The sequence below is a fragment of the Symsagittifera roscoffensis genome, chromosome 2 (genome assembly GCF_963678635.1).
Source record: "Symsagittifera roscoffensis chromosome 2, txSymRosc1.1, whole genome shotgun sequence".
NCBI lineage: Eukaryota > Metazoa > Xenacoelomorpha > Acoela > Convolutidae > Symsagittifera > Symsagittifera roscoffensis.
The window spans coordinates 33005990-33020558 of NC_087063.1; the positions used below are offsets into that span (position 1 = coordinate 33005990).

General features: G+C 46.8%; 1 protein-coding gene across 1 annotated transcript in view; it reads right to left on the minus strand.

Annotated features, from left to right (window-relative positions):
• LOC134839634 (uncharacterized) overlaps positions 1 to 14569 on the minus strand; it is a 105695-nt gene that overhangs the window by 84144 nt on the left and 6982 nt on the right. The window lies entirely within an intron of this gene.

A 14569-nucleotide genomic window follows, 5' to 3' on the forward strand; every position in this document is an offset into this window, starting at 1 on the left:
GAGTCTAGACAAGTCAAGGATACCTACACTAGGTGATAGCTCCAGGAAGTTCATGCCAGAGAAACAGAGAAAAGCAATGAATGACCCTTTTGTGGAAAGGACCACCCAAACCCGGACCGACAAGGGGAAGAAAGTTTCAGGCATAAAGGTTGGAACCAGGTGTCAAAAGTCATCAGAAGGACAAAAGGCAAGGTTAGAGTTAGAGGTCCATTCGGACCCTGCCATGAATGAGAACCAGTAGGGACATGGACCGGAAGGGAGAGGAAACGGAAGGTTGGCGACAGAATCTACTCCAGTAGAACAAGGCCAAGATTTTACCACTTCCACCGGGACCCTGGACCGAGAAGAGATGTCGGAACTGTCCGACATCTCTACTGAAAATGTGGCGAATACAAGATTACCCACAGCCAACATCATGATGGTTGGCATGACGGAAAAATGAAGCTGAAACCCAGGAAGAAGAAGAGGACGATGACGGGCAAGGTGACTTTGAATCCCAAGTCAGTCTCAATAGCTCGAGTCAGAAGAATGACGCATACACCGATAGAAAGACTGGTACCTTGGACCAATTTGGTGTGGTTAGGACTATAAGCAAGACCACAAACGCATCAGGCCAGTCAGGAGACTTTGTGAATATGACGAACTCGGAAATGCGAAATGGGGAGAAAAGGAGCACAGGGCTAAGCAACGCACCGGCGAATCCAGAGGTGGATAGTGAAAAGACATCGAGGCAGAGAATCAGAGCCCGAATCTCGACCAGCACCAAGCTACCTGGGATCGACAGGGTGAAACCGCCACTTGTGACGCCATTGGTGGAAAACTGAGCATCAATTGAAGAAGCCTTGACCAACATAGTGGGCAGTATAGAAGAACAGAATGAACAGATGTCCATAAGAATGAGTGAACTGGAAAGGGCAGTCCACGTCGAGAGAGAAAGTCTGCGGGAAGAGATCAACCGCAACAGACAAGAGCAGACAAGAAGCTAGCAGAAGCGAAAAACGCTTGAAGGAGAGAACGGATGAACACTTATTGAAGAACCTGTCGCGATTGACTAGGGAGGCTGAGCAAAAAGAGTTACGATTGAGAGACGAAATGGAAAAGTTGAGAATTCAACAAGAGCAGATTCTTGGGACTCTTGACACCAAGATAGATGCGATGATGGAGAGGCGGACTCAGGCTATCATGGATAAGTTGGATGGGCTACTGGGCAGCAGGAGTGGATCTAAAAATGGGGAATCGAACTCGGGAGAGCCCAGTAGGGAGCCGAGGGTGAACTTCAATGAGCAACAGAACAAGAGCAGGACATATGGATCCACTAGAGGAAGGGGCAGTTCATCGGGCTATGCCACACTGGATAATAGAACACGGGGCCCAGACATCAGAGGAAGTTCAAGTGGCACTAGACAGACCTCAAACGAACGACCAACGCAAGATGCACATGCGATTGGGAGATGCGATTCCAGGAACAGGATTCATGCGACTCAAGGAAGAAACAATCCCAGCGATTCGGACAGGAGGGAAAATCCAGAGCCCTTATCAGGAGGCGATGATACTCAGGCGGGGCATTCGAGAGACACTACATCAATGGCCACAGCCTTTGAACCTCTGAACAGGTCCTTGGAAACATTTCTTACGAGGTTATCTAGAATCAATGAACGTAGTGAAAAGTCTAGAAGGGTTTTTAAGAAACCAAGATGCTATGAAGACGAATCTGATGCCTGTATTGATACCTGGATAGAGGTAATGAAACTGCATTTTGAAGAAGAGGACTTGTCAGAAAGACAGGAAAGCAGTGCGCTTACCAGCAACTTGGAAGGGACAGCCCTAAACTGTGTGATGGCCAAAAAGCAATACCAGCGGGACACTGCCGAGAAAATCTTTGAAATCTTGTTAAATCTTTTTGGTTTGGAAGTGCAGGGACACCAGGCAATGATGCGCTTCGAGAAACAAAGGCAACGCAAAGATGAGACGATAGACAAATTTCTAGACAATTTAGAGATGCTGAGAAGGCGTAGCCAACCAGATGAGTCGAACAGAAGGATGAACCTTGCAGTAGCCTCAAAATTCATCGATGATGTGAAGAATGATGAGCTTCGAACAATGTTGGCGACACATTACACACCACTCTCAACCAATACAATACGCCAACACCAGAGGAGTTGAGACTCAAGTCAAAAGAATATCTTTTGTTGAAGCCCCCATCGAGATCGGGAAATTACAAAAACAATTATGGCAATTTTAACAATGGACCAGGAAATCAAGGAAACAACTGGTACAAACCAAGGGACGATATGGACAAGAGACGCTCTTGTGCAAATTGCAGCTCGACGGACTATCAAGTGTCAGCATGCCCAACTTACAAACAGGGCATGAAAGCAATAAGCTTTAGCCTCGAGGATGAAGGTGCGTCAGAGGTCGATCATGAAGATTTCATGAGAAGAGTAATTGCAAAATTTTGACCAAAGTGTTTCTTTTCTAACTTGGAAGGTCATTTTAAATCAGATTGTCCACAATTTTGCGATGCTGTAGCAGACATCAAGCACCCAAGGCATGAGGAAGCTTTATCGGGTGTGAAAGCCAGCTAGGCTCGTCTGTTGAGTGAAACGGAGGCACGCAGAAAAGAAAAACCGCAAGAGCTGGAAACAAAGAAAATGCAGGCGGTAACGGAAGAGATATGTGAACCAGAACCGGTGACTGCAGTGGATGACTTCAAGATCGAGTATAGGGCAGCCGCGAGGGATGCTCTAAACAGAGTCTAGTAGCAATTGGCAACGCAAGAGATCGAACAAAAGGTGAAGCTCGAATTAGAAAATGAAAAAATTCAGGAAAGGCTGAACGCTTTCGAGGCATCAGAAGTCGAGGAGAGAAAAGCACCAAGCAAATTGAGAATGAAATTAAATGTGACCTTAATTTTCTTAATGTGACCTTAATAGGGCAGACGTTCGGTATCGTGCAGCATGGAAGTAAAATACAATCGATAATCTCGGTAGCGGGACATCAGGTAATCAGAAATCTGAGTGAACCATCAGAATTCACTTTGCTGCATTTGGATACATATTCAGATTATCTGAGACAGGTGGAGCCTCGCACTGAGTCAAGAGCTGTGCGAGCGCTATTATTAACGGGTGGCCCTCGAATGAAGAAACTTCACGGGCGCTATGTGGAAGTCTATGCACCATATCAAGTAATGCTGAACGTGGACGGGATCAGTATCTACACTAGGACCTACGTGACGACAGAGAGTGACCAAATAGGGCAAATCTATTTGGTTGAAGAAGAACTTTAAGTCCGTAGGATAGGTCATGACGCCATGATGGATCAAGACGCTGTTCATATTGGATACGAAGCAGATGTGACTGCACATCTGCTCGACACCAACGGGAGGAAAATCGGAGTCACAGGGCTCCTGGACACAGGCGCGAGAGTGAGCGTGATGCCGATAAAAACTTGGGAAAGAATGGGCTTCACGAGGGAAGACGTAATTCCGACGAATCTCCGACTAGCGGTAGCCAATCAAGGAGCGATTTACGTAGCCGGAAGAACATCAATAACGGTCCTCCACATGGGAGGACGGGATCTTTGGGTGAGCTTCCTGGTGGTGGAAAATTTGGACGACTCCAATCAGTTCATCTTGGGAAGAGATTTTGTCAGGAGTTTCGACGTGATGATTGACTTGAACAACGGTCTAATAAGGATTAGAAACCCGGACCGGAAGTATGTTAAGAAACCAATTAATAGAATAATAACAGATGAAAACGAGTTACCAATCTTTTTAGATAGAAAGGTAAAACCACAGCCGGAACAAGCTGTAGTAGCAACTTTTAGAATGAGAAACTTAAACTCGTTAAGTGATAGTAAACAGGTTTGTTTGTTACCGAACCCAAGTAGTCAAATTCAGTGATTTTAGGCCGGAGCTTCTCGGTAACTCGAAACGGACTGTGTGTCAGTGTGTTTTTGAACACACTGGACACCACGGTTTCAATCCAGCGTGGAAAGAAACTTGGTTACGCTTTGCCGATGAGAACCGGCTATGAAGAGACACAAAAATTGAAGAGATATAGTGTGGAAGACTGCCCTTATCATGCCAACAACGATGTAATTTTAAAAAGAATTAAGGAATTTAAATCTATTCATAAACTGTTTTCAATGAAATCCGAAACAGACGACGGCTTGTCGAGCTGCTCGAATTTTCCGGAACGCCCCTCGTCATATGAACTAGAATCTGTCAAACCGGTTGTGCCAGAAATAGAACACTTAAAAGGGAAAGTAGGCGACGGATATTTTGAATCATTGCGGGCGGTTTCAAATCGGAACACGGATGTATTTTCAAAACATAAGGCGGATATCGGTTGTTGTAACTTCGTCGAACACGAAATCGAACTAGAGGAAGGCGCCGTTCCTCATAGGGAAGGCGCAAGACAATTGACACCACATAAATCGGAAGCGTGCCGAGCGGAGATAGAAATATTGCTCGAACACGACATGATAGAACCCTCGAAATCGATGTAGGCTTGCGGGGTGGTCATGGCAAAAAAGAAAGGGGGCAGCTTAGGTTCTGTTGCGACTTTCGTTACTTGAACGCAGTGACAATAAAAGACGCGTACCCGATACCGCGAATAGACTGAAGCCTCTCGAAACTTGGTGACGCCAAGTTCTTCACCACTCTAAACTTGGGTTCGGCCTTCTGGCAGGTCTCTCTGCAGAAGAAGGACAGAGAGAAGACCGGATTCGCATGTGAATTGGGGTTGTACCAGTAGTGGTGGAAGAGGATGCCCTTTGGCTTGTGCAACGCGACGGCCACTTTTCAAACACTGATGGCTCTGGCTTTGACCAGAGTGACGAAGAAGTACGGGAACCTGATGATATGTTATGTGGATGACGTGGTAATAGCAACACCTTCCCTGGAAGACCACATTGATTGGCTAGAGGAGGTTTTTGGCTGCATGAAAAGAGCAGGCTTGAAATAAAACCCATCGAAGTGTGAGATACTCAGAGATTCGATAAAGTATCTAGGGAGAAGGGTGGAAAGGCATGGCGTGAAGCCGGACCCGGAAGCAGTAGAGGCTGTGTTGACATGGAAGGCTCCCAGGACGAACACACAACTCATGAGCTTCCTAGGATTCTCCAATTATTACCGTGAATTCATAAAAGGATATGCAGACAAGGTGTATCCAATGCAGAAGCTGATGCGCAACAAAGGAAAGAAGTTCGAATGGTGACCTCGAGAACATAAAAAGGGAACTGTGCAAAGCGCCAGTCCTAGGCATGCCCACAGAGAAGGGCATGTAAGTTCTTGACACAAACGCATCAGTAGTAGCCATCTCAGGAATCTTGCATCAGGAGCAGGAATGGAATGGAAGAACAGTTCTCCGTCCCATAGCATATGGCAGCAAGGTGTTAAGTGACACTGAGATGAAATATGGTGCACCGAAGGCAGAAATGTTTGCGGTAGTCACATTCGTGGAAAAGTACCGCGCATATTTGGGGAGTGCTCCCTTTAGGTTACGCGTGGACAACAGAGCGCTATCCTCGTTGAAGACATACTCGATGGATCAGAGTTACCTTGGTAGATTGATAGTAAGGTTAGATGGCTACCACATGATAATCGAGCACAGGATGCGTGACAAACACCAGAATACTGGCAGCCTCAGCAAGAAGACCGAATTCTATGAAAGATTGGAACAGAAGCAAGCCAATCAGGCAGGAACCAAGGAAGGGTTCTCATTTCTGGACAAAGAAAATTACGAAGCGCTTCCCTTGACGAGATGGTTGGATAAGTCTAGACATCCAATCCCAGGACATCCTGAGTTACCTGTAGAGAAAGCAGCCGAGATAAGGGTTCTATCCAAGAAGGACCCTGTGCCCTTGGATCTGTTGCTGCGCTCAAACCTGGTCGAGCAGGAACTCTCTCGCATGAACATAAACAGCCTCTCATTATTGGATAAAACGGTGCAGGTCACACCACAAGTGATGCGGATGCTGGGTGGATTGTTGGAGAGAGAAGTGACCAGAGATGTGAAGATCATGCCGTCAAGACGACAACACAAAGAAATTGAAAGGGATTGTAGGACTATAGTTCAGCAACTAGTGTCCTCCATACCCCAAAACGTCTTGACAAGCACATCTACAAACGGAAAGAACTGGGGTACGATATACAAAAGAAAAAAGTAACCTTTGAAGACCAGGATAAAGAAAGTGAGAAGGTTGAACAGAACCCAAGGCAAGAAAATTGACCGGAGAGACGAAAAGTGAGAAGAGCCGGCGAGTTCAGGATCAACACCCGGGACAAGAAAGTTTGTCCGCGGAGTCTGATGTAGATGAAAAAGTTCCTGATGAGATACAGGACCTGGAGAAAAAAATTTTGTCCGAGAGTTCAGATGGATGAGAAGAACGCACAGAACTGTTCCGAAGGAGGGAAAGTGCTCTGTCGCAGACTCTTCAGTGGATGACAACTCACGGAATTCAGGAATCGACACCTATTCAGACAGGAACTCGAGCTCAGGATCTGACATGTCCGAGCTAGCGATCCACACACTATTGGTGGAAACTCGAGTAAGGGATCTGGATAGGGAGGTATATCAAGGCCCTGACAGTGATCGCTACCTCATAACAGGTGAAATAGTCTTTGACATTGCAGCAGATGATCTGGAAACAATAACAGTATCGAAACGTTCGATAAGCTTGTTGCCGCAAAAAGAGGTGGTCAGGACTGATCTTCAACCATTCGAACAAGAAACACAACCATTGGCGAAGATTTGGTGCGTTAAGTTGGAAGATGACACGCATCAACCAGATGAAATGAACAGTCATATGAGGGTCGTGAAGACGTACTTGAAGGCGAGATACAGACTCTCGGACCTACTAAGTGCACAGAGAAATGACCGCATGATGAGTAACCTGAAAAATTGGATCGAAAATGGAATCCCAGACAAAAGCGATCTGGAGGAAGACAGTTACCGCATTCTGAGACAGTACTTTATGCAGAAATATAAGGAAAGGTTATATCTGAACAAGGACGGAATTGTGGCTTGCAAGAGAAGAGAAGAGGACGAAGTCCTGTACAAATATAATGCGATAGTGTTGCCGCAATTATATCAAACAGAACTTTTATTCAGGTCACATGATCAGATGGGCCATCAGGGAATAGACAAAAAATACCTGAAGATTCTGAAACGCTTTGAGTGGCCTGGGATGAAAAAGGCATGCGAGAAGTGGGTAACAGCATGTCTTCCGTGCCAACAGGTCAAGGATTCAAGGAAGCTGCGATTTCCCTTGCAGTCGATCGAGTCGTCTGAAATTAACGAGGTGGTACAGATTGATCACCAAAAGATATGCATGACAGACAGTGGTTACAATCAAGTCTTGGTCATGATAGATCACTTCACGAAGTATGCAGAGGCCGTACCCTGCATAACTGCCTCAGCAGAAGAGACTTGCGATCACCTAATCAATACGTGGATAGCGAGACATGGTTGTCCGATGACATTTCAATCAGATAACGGAACAGTTTTCGTGGGAGAACTTATGAAAGAGCTCATGCGACGTTAGCAGGTGGCTCAAGCCCACTCCACGACATTACCATCCCCAGACGAATGGCTTAGTGGAAAGGCAAAATGGAACGTTCCAGGTACATGACCGATTGGGACAGATATCTTCCACAGGTGATGGGAGCTCACAAAAGCACGCAACACTCCACCACCGGAGTTAGTCCACACATGATGTTAACTGGACACGTATGACTTTCTTTTACCCGGAGTATGAGGGGAAGAAAACATCACCACAAGTCTACGTAAGGGATGTGATTAGACGTCAACAAGAACTGAACGACTTGTGTAGACGGAATACTCAGCAGGCACAAGCAAGGCAGGGAAAAGGGCATGGAGAAGGGCACCAGGGAAAAGAACGATAGAAATGAGATCGTAGAGGAAGGATCGAGTCCACCACTGGACCTGGATCCCAACGAGGTGATTGAAGCAGATGAAGAAACCTTACCCTACGCAGAGGAGGACTGGCAAGACCCTGAACAAGTGGAGGCCCCCAAGAATTTGGAACCGGATCTTCCGTTTACGATACAGACTCGACAGAGTGACAGGACAAGACTCATGAAGAAATATAATCCTTACGGAGATTACTTCGTGGTGGACAGGATAGAGCTAAAGAAGATAGTGGAAGAAGTAGTGGGTCTAGAAGAAATAACTCTGTCACAGGACATTGACATAGACGACGATCACGACGAGGAGTGGGTCGATGACCGGTCCAAGCCCGAGGTAAAATTCGACGACGGGCAACAGCAATCATATCTGCGTGTCTTGGAATGGCTGAACGAAATGACGTCGGATCCAAAGGAGACCAGTGTCACGATTCAAGATGTAGATCGTGGAATCATGAAATACGTACAAACCGAAAGGGATGATCCTTCCTGGGCTGCCCAGGAAGGACGATTACTCATTCCGGCTTCCAACCTCGATTTGATATCCGGTATGCGATCGACGGAGACGTCGATGGATATTTTTGTCCGGGGAGTGGGGGTAGGACTTACCCACACTGAAAATTTGTTAATAAAAAAATTAAGAATAGCAAGAGAGACAGGTGATCTAAAAGCAGAAACAGACGAGGACCCTAAGAAACCGGACATAAGGAGAGTAGTTGAGTCATATTTTAGCTTACCAAATGAATACTCAAGTAGCATAACATTGACAGAGAGCGATTTTATACTCACGAATAGAACAAGTGCGATAGCGATCACAGCAGACATAGTTTTAAGACAGCGTTAGCAGCGGAATTTAAGAGAGAATATAAAAACATAGAATTAGGGAATAGAGGAGGCGTAGCAGCTTTGCCATCGGCGGCGTCACAGAAACCGGGAAAGTAATTATGCTTCTTGGTGACGAGGGCGACAGAGAAGCGGCACGTGGACCCGGAAAACCTAGTCTTGTCCTTGACGAGACTGAGAGACTTCCTTGTGGAAAGGGGAGTGAAGGAACTCTCGCTTCACCCTATGGAATTCCTTTGGAAGCAAAGACCAGGAATAGGGGGCGTAGCAGCCTTGCCTCCGGCGGCGTCACAGATAACGGGAAAATACCTATGCTTCCTAGTGACACGGGCGACGGAGAAGCGGCACGTGGACCCGGAAGACCTAGTCTTGTCCTTGACGAGGTTGAGAGACTTCCTTGTGGAAAGGGGAGTGAAGGAACTCTCGCTTCCAGTGTACGATCCAAACAGAGGCCGACTGCATCCACGGGAGCTGTATGCACTGATACACGTAATCTTCTCTGATACTATTATACAAGCATACTTACATAAGAAATATTATTTAAGTATAGGCTGAGCTTAGGTTGCACGAAGGAAGGCGTCATACTAAATGAGTGTCGTGTGTAACATGTGTGTTATATTATGTTATGTGTTATGTTATTAAGACCCTGGATAAAAAGGAATTAGTGACCATGAGTAACCGAATGACGATCTTGGGAATAGATCCAAAGTTTGGACTGTCCATTCAAGCACATCATATGGTGAGAAAGTTGCTGGACGATTGGTCGCTAACAGGAATGCGCCAGGTTCCGGGGTGACTGCACCTTATTGAACAATCGATGACCCGGGCAGAGTACTACTCTCCCAAGAGTTGATGACAAGAACGGGAGTTAGTGATACAACGTTACCAACAAAGAACTCTAAGGTTCTAAGGTTCCCGAGAGAAGGATACGAGAAGTACCAATGAAGAGAATGTCCCGAGTGATTGACGTGCAGAAGAACAATCATTTGAAGTATAGCTTCACGGGAGTTCCGGAAACTGATTCGCGAGCCTGCTTCAATCGATCCACTTGGAGCCCAGCAGTAAACCTGCAGCAACCGCCACTTGGGACATCACATCTGATACTGGGTTACAGCTTAGTCAGAGTGCTCCAGAACTTGAGGACCTCCTGGATCAATACGGTGATGGCCTTTGGAGGTGCAACGATAGTCCAGCTATTTCGGATGATGGAGCTGATGAACCCAGGGAAGATCCCTGACATAATGATCCTAAGAGGGACGAATGATGTGTCAAGAGGCTCAGATGAGGAAGAGGCACGATGGGAGTCAATGATGGTGTGCCTATTTACTACTCTCTGGCAGAAATTCAGTTGCGCGGTACTGACCGTCTGCACCGTACCCATGAGCACGAAGACGTTGACAGCAACAGGAAGAAGACATAATGAAGGAGTCATCAGGTGGAACAACATCCTGAGAAATCTTGCGAGTCAGAATGCTGGACGGTTGATCCTTATGGACATTGAACATGAGCTGAGAGCTATGGATCAGGCCAGACTAACCACTGATGGGATACACTTTGATAGCATTGAAGGACACGCCTGGTTGAACCGAGTCTTCCAGGAGCGATTGGATGAAATGGAAGCCGAGCTCTTTGACTCGGGAGTGCTGAAAAAGGAAGAAACCGCGAATGAACCGGCAGTTTCAACCTTTGTGCCCACTAACTTAGAAACACGTTTGGGAACGGTCCCAGCCGTGACGACCTACAGGCAGCAAAGCTCCAGCGAGCCGGGGCAAAAGACAGATGTATAAGATCGATTGGAGGAAGCACCAATGAGAAGAAGCATCCGTCCTAGGCGAAGATTAGGACCGGTCAATCCGATCGCGGAGACAACCAGCACCTCTAGATCGGAGTGAAGATCAGAGACGACGAGCACCAGTCGAGAGGAGCGACGCCCAGACAAGAGCTCCTTGATGTGGTCGAGGCGCATACCTTCTCCCTATTATATCTACAAAGAGGATCCGATGAAATTGAACCTTCAGACGGTGAGCTTTGCAGCAGATGCCATGAGGATGTTGAATGGAGCGAGATTGTCTGTCAACGGACTGTACTCAATAACAGGCGTAGACTGGTTGATAGCCGCTGGCATAAAGTTCAGCTCTATAACAGCCATGAGATTTGCCGATTTAGAGGGACTGCCCTCAAACAATACAATGGGTCCAGTGAATGCGAGACCATTGCAGGATGTGAAGTTGAATCACGATGAAGGAAATTGAGAAGAAAGACCCGGAAGATTCTTGCCGACTAGGGCACCAATAGGACAACACGTGAAAATGTTCAGGCAGATAAAAACACCCCCAGGTCACGTAAAGGAAAGAGCGTACCAAGTAAACCAGGAGGGTGATGTTTAGAGATACGGTGGATTGAAGGCGATCAAGAAAGATGAGACCATCTTTGCTGCGTATCACAAGGCAGAAATGAGGAAGGCAAAGATTATGGTAGTCGCGAGTTCAGACTTCGTGTATATCTCCAAGTCTCTGTTTTGGCCTGATGTTATAATGTTGGCAGCGGTCGACCTAGACCTAATGCAATCTGTGTCGATGGCAATCGGGGTTCAACGGCAGACAGAAATGAACCCAATCACAATTGTATTCGCTGGCATCATTGACCATCTACATAGTAGGGGTTTCCTGAGCAGACTCAGAGAGCCTACGACAGCCGAAGCCGCTGTATGGCCAGCTATAAAGGATATCCTCGAATCGATGGGTGAAGTAGTAGACACCCTGAAAGAAGGTGCCTTCACCAAAATAACACCGAGAGACGTGTTTGCACTGTCTCCTGGATATGCACATTTCCCGGATGGACTGAAGTTTGTGTATGCGATGGTGGCTTTGCTCTCGGAAGAGAAATATGATGTAATCATATCTGCCCCAAATCGCGGAATAGAGATGGAGAATCTGAGGCCACTCATGGTTGAACTACCTGCGGTGTGGTCTGATATCTCGAATGAGATGCGAGGATTTAAGAATCATTCACTACACATGTTAGTGTTTGACGAGGTGCTGGGATTGGAACTGTCCAATTTCAGTCGACAACTCAAATTGAAGCCACGAATTGACGATGACTATGAAGTGATCGTGGTGATGTCAAACGGTTTATGGTTCCGAGGAATGAGATAAAAGAGGAAGGAGAGAGAAGGAAGAACTCCAAGGAGACCAGAGCTCACTTGGAAGCGATGTTTTTGAGAACGAAACCAGAGGCTAACCAGTGGCTGCACTTGACCCCTCGGATAGCAGCTTTGGGCGCGGATGCTTTCGAGCGAGGCGCAGTGATGATCAGGAAGATCCATGCCTACTTAGTGAAAGAGGTAAGAAATGCTGAAGAGAAATCAGCCGAGTTCGTAAACAGAGTATGCCAAGTGACCCTGGAAACTTTCTGGTCACAGAATATGAAGAGAGAAGAAGGCTTTGACAGTACTGACTATGAGCCGGATCGACCGCGTCCTTTTTATAAATTACCCTTCACTTTCTCAATATCTGATAAAAAAATTCCTCCAAGTAGTCGTAGAAGTATCAATCGTTGAATTACTAGCCCTATTCGTGACGTTTGGAGCAGAGAATTTTGTGAAAAGACCAGCGATACTGCTCACTGAAGGAGTAGAAAATTTGCTATTAGATGGACTTCTAACGTTGATTGCGATAACGCCTGGAAACTTGGGAGGGTTGATGAATTTGACCCACTATCCGGAGTAGATGAGAGAGAACGTGAGGAAGTTCGACGTGAAACGATCTACGGAATCGTGGAACAAGATAAGAGATTTGCGGCATACTCTTTTCCAGTACCTCCTGCATCAGAATCGCTTTGAAACAGGAGAGGATGAAACGATTGAGAGGGAGGAAGACGTGCGACGTCTTGCTGGGGGCATGCCCCTACTAACTGATCTGACCTTAGCTATGACGAACGATCCCTTAGCATTGATCAGAGCAGCCACGGAGTTCGTGACGGTCATATACGGTACTGCAGTCACGTTTGCGTTTTCTGATGTTAAGGTGGAAGCATACAGGAGGTCGGTGCTGCACCTGAACCTCATATCAGCAGTGGACGGAAGCGCGCTGAATTGGTGTGAGCAGCGTGTACTGCGAGAGCTCATGAGTGAAGACCTATTGTTTGCAAAGATATCGGAGACTGAGAAGACGGTAATTAACTTTGACGATCACTTCCGTGATTCTATGGGACAAGTGGACAGAGGACACGTTGAAGTTTTCCCTAAACTCTTGAATCTAAGACCCTACGACAAAACTTGAATCTAAGACCCTACGACAAACAATTCCTCGACTGACTGCAGCATGCCATAAGGTGAGAGAAGAGACGAAAGGTTGGGGTGATTATAAGAAACTGCCAGAGGAAATCCCTGAATTCCCTCTGATAAGAAGGATGTTGCTCGGAGCAGTCTCCGCAGTGAAAACTCCTAGGTTGAGAGCTTTTGAGACAAATGAAAGGAGGAGGGCGAAATTCTCAGAAACGACGGACCCGTGTTTTGTGGGCAGAAATGCCGCAGTGCTGCAGTATACGCAGTTTGCTTACACGGATGAAGCAACGAGAAGACGAATGAGCTATGCAGCGACTCCGAAGCCTGGGAGGTTTGACGAGGAATGGGCGAAACTGGGTCTAGCGCCTATGGTAATGAGAGGCAAAGCTGAATTACCAGAAACCTCCCTGGTCTTGACGAGTGTGAAACCAGGGTTAACGGTGGGAGAAACCCTACAGACTAGAATCATGCTAGCACTCTTTGGACATGAAGAGTTCAAAGTAGTTCTTGGAGAGGAAGAACATCAGTCAGCTGGCAGGCTAATTGTACCGAAATTTCCTGATGGGACAGGAGTGAAGAGCAAGGGCCCTCAAATTCAGGAAAGAACCTAGAACGAGACGATGGGCAGGGAGGAAGCCGTCGATCGGAAGAACCTGTGAAACAGGATCCCGATCAAGCTGGGAAAGAAGACGATAAGGCTTCGACAGGAGGAGTGTCCAGCCTAGACTTTGAAAATTTCCTCAGTGATTTTGAAAACGGCATGGACGCGTTGGAAGCAATGACTGAGCCAGCAGCGAGGGTACTCCCACGCTGGAACCCTGTCGGCCTTTATGGAAACGAACCGGAAGTTGCCGGAGAGCGGCTCTCCGAGCAGTTTTAAAGATTTTGAACAGAAACCCTTGATGGAATCACCGAGAAGAGGAGTAGAAGGCGCTGCCAGAGTACCTTTCTTGGGAACGTTGCCCGAAGAAGAGTGGGAGGTGCATCATAGAGACCATGAAAATAGGACGGGATGCCGAATGGAATAGGTTTGGGCAGTAGTTCAGAGCTATGGAACCCAGTCTATTTTGAAACTAGGTCTCAACCGACCACTAATGCGGGAAGTCCTTGACAAACTCGACGATTGTGAGGGGAGGTTGAGCGAATTGTTGATCGACTCGGCCACAAGATGACGCCGCAAGAAGACAAAGGAGAGAAGTGGTATATCTGTCAAGAACCCGGAAGGGAACGATGCGATTAAAATTGGTGATTGACAAGATTAATGAAACGAAGATGAAACTGGGCAGCAAGTTGACATTGAGGAAGGCGGGAAAGACAAAGGTGGATTCCGAAATCTCGGTGAAAGCTGTCAACTCACTGAAAAGAAAACGCGTCGAGGAAGCTATGGACTTGGGACAGGGTGAAGATCGATTACCTGGCACAGACAGGATATTCTTTGATGAAGCGATGGTGCCACCCATTCTCATGGCAGGAATAAAATCAACCGGTTACAAAACCAAGAAGAGTGACCG